Genomic DNA, 6000 nt, shown 5'->3' on the forward strand with positions numbered 1-6000 from the left:
AAACAAGTGACTTTCAAGTGGCCACCTTAATGCCATTTCCTTCCAAACAGGGAGAGAACACCAGGCAGAGACCAATAGAACAAGAGCATCCTACCTCCTCAACAACAGGACACACATTGTACAAACAGGTTGGATTTGAACTCACAAGGGAAACTCTAGGCACCTGGGAAAATTTTGGTGAAGAATCATCTGCCCTGCCTGCGAATCTAAAGGTAGGTTAAGTGTGAAAATGTTCACTCTACCTCGCAGATGAAGTTCTGAAAGAGCTACAGACTTTTACGCCAACTTCCGGTACAATTTTCCATGTTTCTTCATGGAATGGGCAACTATGACAAACACCTTTGAGTCCTTCCTTCCTTCCTTCCTCCTTCCTTCTTTCCTTCCTTCCTTCCTTCTTCCGTCCCTCCCCTCCTTCCCTCCCTCCCTTCCATCTTTCCTCCTTCCACTGCTCCACCAAGGGTCAGCGAGGCTTCCTCTAACACCTTTAAGACTTGACCATGAGGCTTTGATATAAAACTCTATGATCTAAGATAGCCAGAAAGTTCTTTGGAAACTTAGAACAAGAAAAAAAAGTGCACAAACATCTCTATTTCTTAATGAAGTTTGGCTTTAAAATAATTGCGTTACTATTTCTTGAAGAAATTTTTTAAAATCATCTCTGAAATTCAAGGTTGAATGAAGATCTCTGTTTCATTCCATGGAGCCTTCTTCCTCCCAGGACTGTGGGCCTCATGACTCAGCTTATAAACCCAACAGTGTTGCTGAATAAAGAAACTACTTCTAAGGGAATAATTAACTGCTAAGAGGTACTTCAAAGGCATTCTGTCATTTTTGTGTTGTGTTGAGTATTTGTGTGTGTTGTGTGTATGTTTGGACATAAGTAGCCACATCCTACACTATGGAAATTATGGTTCACAGCCCAAATCAAGCCTGCCTTGTTGTTTTCATTGTTTTGTTTTGTTTCCTTTCTGTATTTTTCCCAACATAAATTGGTGCTAAAATACATGTGACAGGAAGTTTATCATCTTGACTCTTTCTATTCAGTGGACTTCAATACATTAAATACTATTACCACCATCTACCTCCACAACTCTCAGCTTGTAAATTCAGGATGGTTATACAATGGGCAGCTTCTGCCTATTACCTAATAAATCATTACATTCCATGCCCCAAAAACCATCATGCTACTTCTGCCTGTAGGTGTTTCACGACTCTTGGTATTTATATGAGTACAATTATACAGCAGTTGCCTTTTTGTGATTGACTTATTTCACTTAACATGGAAGCATAAAGTTTCTTTCATATTATAGCATATACCAGAATTACTTTCTTAGGGCTGAATAATATTCTGTTGCATGTGTATACTCATTTGGCATATGCATTTGTCCACCAATGAACATCTGAGTTGCTTCAACATTTTACTTCCTGTGAGTAATTCTACTATGAATGCAAGTATCCAAACACCCTGTCACATATGTTCCTACAAGCCAAAAGTAGAGCAAGATTTTTCAGCGGCTCCTAGTTTGAAAAACAAAAACTATTTTGTAAAAAAACAAAAAACCTTTATGATAAACATTTTATGAAAAAAACTTGAAATCCAAATTTTAATATGTATAATACAAAAAAAAAGTCTTGTTGGGACTTGGTCATGCCCCTTCCTTTGCCTATTGTCTATTGCTGCTTTCCCATGGCAAGAGCAGAGACCACAGACTAAAAGTCTAAAGTAGCTATTGCATGGCCTTTTAAAGAAAAGTCTGTCAATCCTTTTCTAACCAATACTTTCTTTCTGTCTGCAACGTATGTTTGAGATCACTGCATATGACGCCTTTGATTCTACTTCATTCTTCCAATAGATTGTTTTCCAAATTTAGCTATGACAAGCTTCATAATGAATCTTTTTAGATATCTAACTTTCTGTATGCAATACTCACACCCTCTCTGCATAATATTCATATAACCATAAATATATTTCCCCTTATATCTTTATTTTGAATGTTGTTATTTGTTTGCTTTTGAGATAAGAGTTTCACACTACGTAGTCCAGGCTGACCTTGAACTAATCTCTCTGTCTCTGTCTATCTGTTGGTCAGTCGATCTGTCTGTCTGTCTCTCTCTCTCTCTCCCCCTCCCCTCTCTCTCTGCAATACTAGAGTTTAAACTCACAGCCTCAACCTTACTACACAGGCACCATACCTTCAAGGCCTTTTTTTGCTTCTATTTGTCCAGTAAGGTCTCTGTTTTTGCCCACAATATCCTAGATTGTGACTTTCCTGTTTACAATTTCCATGTACCTGGGGTGACAAGCATGTACCATTATTCCCAGCTTTTTTCTTGATTGGGATGGAGTCTTGCAAATTTTTTTATCTGTGCCAGATTTGAGCCACTAACTTCCTAATCGCAGCCTCCTGAGTAGATAAGATGGAAGACATGAGCTTAGCTTGACCTGTAACTCTGTGTGTGCTGAAGCTGGCCCTGAACTCAATATCCTCCTGCTTCCACCTCCTAAATACTGAGATTGTAAGTATGTACTACCATACCCAGCCATACCATGATCCCCATAAACAGAAACCTTGTCTCCATCTCCATGGTCCCAGAGTAGAGCAAACAAAAAACATCAATTTTTTGTTTCCAACAAACACAGCTGGTTCTAAATGTAGAATCAATGCAGGTTTAAAACTCCACCCCCACCCCATGTAACTTCCACATTGTTCAAACAAAGGAACTTGAACTTGAGGAAACTCTGTGTCCTTCAGTATGGAGATCTAGCTTCTGCATCATTCTTCCAGCAAATCTGTCTACTCTGCCTCCTTTTTTTCTCAGTGATTTGAGTTATGTTTAGCAGTCATACCCCAAGACAGCCTATTCCTCTGAGACAAGATTTAATTAAACTTCCAGCAAAATAATTAGCAAGGCTATCTTAAAAGACTATTTTAAAATACCAGAGTGATGCCAAGGAGCAAATAGAGTTAACACTGTCATCAGAGATCAAAGCCATCAGAAGGCGTGATTGAGAATATAACCTCCAGCCTCCACCTAATGAAGAAGTGCACACTGGCACCGTTGTGATATTCTCCCTCTCGGGTCCCATCCACATTCATCTGACATGGAAAATTTCCCAGAGGAAGCTTAAAAATGGTAAATCTCCATTAATTACATAGCAAAGAATGTTCTCTCCCTAATTTATTATCCATTTTGAAACTCTGGAGGAAGCTACAACTGCCTATTATTATACAGAAGACCCTTCTTTACTGAGAAGTGCCGTTGGGATCAGCACACAGCTCCCTCCCTCTTGGGAAAGCCCACATCACAACGGAAGCCTCCTGGCAATGCACTTCATCAAGCCACCCTGGCTGTGATGGCCATGGTGGTGATAGTGACATTAGGGGCAGTGATAGAATTGTCACAGTTACCAATTTAGGACCCACTACCCTCCACCAGGACTCCTGGGTAGAATAGGAAACATGCCAAGGATCCAAAGTCAGAAGACTTAGATGTGTACCTGGTCACCACTTGGTCATTCTGTGGGTGTGAGACTATCACTTTCCTCTTTGAGTCCCATTGTCTACCCATACAATGAGCATCATTGTGTCTCCCTCCCTGTTCTGCACTGTTGTGAGCTAGCAGAAGGAGCTGTGATGCCAAGTGAATGGGGAGAGTAGAGACTCTGTATAATAACCCATCCTATTCTCCTCCTCAGTGTTCTATGAGCAGCCCCAAGAGATCTCAAAGGAGAGGAAGAAAGGTAGATTCTAGCTACTTGGCAATTAATTAACTAATTTATTATGAGGATTCTTGTTTCTTTCTTGCAGATCTATAGTTAAACATCACCCATTACTTTTTCTTCCTGGGTTGGGAATATATTTATAAAGGTTTGCTTTGCTGCATGGAAATGGTGGGTTGAATGACTTTCCAGGAGTGGTGACAAGTTATTGCTCTTTTGAAATTTTTTGTGTACTTAGAAAGTCCCAATTGTCATAGCAGAGACATTAATGGACCACTTAAACATCGTGCATTCAGCACGCAGTTAGCACCTTTGAAGCTAGTGTTATCATTTGTGACTAAGGAACATAAAAGTCACAGGTGTTTTCTGGGTCTGCATCTCTGTTCTGTAATCTGTCTGCCTCACACTGGGAATGCCTCTAAACTCCACTTAAATCTGTGACTCAGGCTTCTCAGCCACTCCCACTTAAAATTTGTCAATTGCAGCCAGGTACCCATGGCCCATACCTGTAAACCTAGCTATTCAGAAGGCTGAGAGTTGAGAATCATGGCTCAAAGCCAGCCCAGGCAGCAAAGTCCATGTGATTCTTTTTCTTTGGCGGGGGGGGGGGGTCCGTCGTGGGGCCTGAACTCTGGGTCTGGGCGCTGTCCCTCAGCTCTTCAGCTCAAGGCTAGCGTTCTACCACTTGAGCCACAGCGCCACTTCTGGCTTTTTTCTTTTTGCTTATGTGGTGCTGAGGAATCAAACCTAGGGCCTCAGGCATGCAAGGCAAGCACTCTACCACTGAGCTACCTTCCCAGCCCAAGTTCATGTGATTCTTATCTCCAATTAACTGTCAAAAAAGCCAGAAATAGAGCTGTGATTCAAGTGGTAAAGTCCTAGCAAAAAGGAGCTTAGGGACAGTGCCCAGGTCCAAAGTTCGAGCCCTAGGACCAGCAAAATCAATCAATCAATTAATTAATTAATCTGACAATCACATTTCTCAGCCATTCCACTTAAAATCTGTCAATTAGGCTTCTCAGCAATATCAATGCACTACTAGGCAGAAACATACAAACTCTGCTCCTAAGTCCTTGATCTCCAGATCAGAGTGTCCCTCCCACACACACACCTTAAGTGAGCAGTTCTGCAGTTAGACAAACACATGAATGTAAAGGCTCATGCTTACTGCCTACAGTGAAGGGCTCAGCAATGGTGGCTGTAATAGAGCCTAGTGGCTGAACTTGGTTCAAACTACATCACCCAGAAGGAAGACCTTAGCCAAACGATATGTTCCATTTCTCCAAGACCCAGATTCTTCCTAGGGATAATTATAACTCTCTCCTCTGTGAGGATTAAATGAATTACATTCACTGCAACTCAGGGATACCATGGTTGGGCGTCTGTCTGGCTCTGTGGCCATTCATACAGCCACTCCTCTTATTACCATGTAACTATGTTAACACCAAGTAACCAAATTAGCTTATGACCTTTAGCTCCTGGTTGCAATACACTTATCCTCTCAAGCCCTCAGTTAATACTTTTTTACTTTTCTTGAACAGGGATAGATGATTTCCTACCCACCATGCTCAGTATAGAAAACAGATATGCAGGGAAGCCTGTTTTTGCCATTAATGATGCCTCTCATGCTTTCAGTGATTTTAGTGGCCGTTCTCTCACTCTTCTTGCCTTGCTTCTGCACATAGGTTTCCTTAATTTCAATAGAAATGCTAGTGGGTCAACCTTCCACAGCCTGTGACCTTACCAACAAAAGAAGCCCCCAGCATGGGACTCAAAGTTCAGGGAGCTTCCAAGTGCAATTTAAAATAAATGCTCATGTAGATGCTACGGTCAGCACTCCAAATTTGTCTCAAAGTGATTTGCATATTCAGAACAATATTCTCCAAAGCTTCAGCCCATTGGGGAGTGATTTGCATGCAGGAAGGAAAGGCTAATACTCTAGTCTTAGCAATTATTGAAACACATCCAGTCGGTACTCTAATAAATTATCTTAACCCAATTACTAAAAACATTGCAAAACATTACTGTGCATGGAAGACCATTCTGCCCAGGAGTCTTTATTGGCGAGGGTAATTAAAAGCACACTAGTTATGGCTTCTGCTCAAATATTTGGGGATGTTTTCGCCATCTGAATTAGTTCTCTCAGAGGAGAGAAAGAGGGGAGAGAAACTGGGGAGGGAAAGGAAGTGGGGAGAGAGAGATGTGCCAGAAACTTGCCTTGTCCATTCCCATTTTTCCTTTGAGGGATGTCACTTATCACAGGGGTTGCTTTCCCAGTA

Source organism: Dipodomys ordii, unplaced genomic scaffold, assembly GCF_000151885.1.
Source record: "Dipodomys ordii isolate 6190 unplaced genomic scaffold, Dord_2.0 Scaffold14, whole genome shotgun sequence".
Classification (NCBI taxonomy): Eukaryota; Metazoa; Chordata; class Mammalia; order Rodentia; family Heteromyidae; genus Dipodomys; species Dipodomys ordii.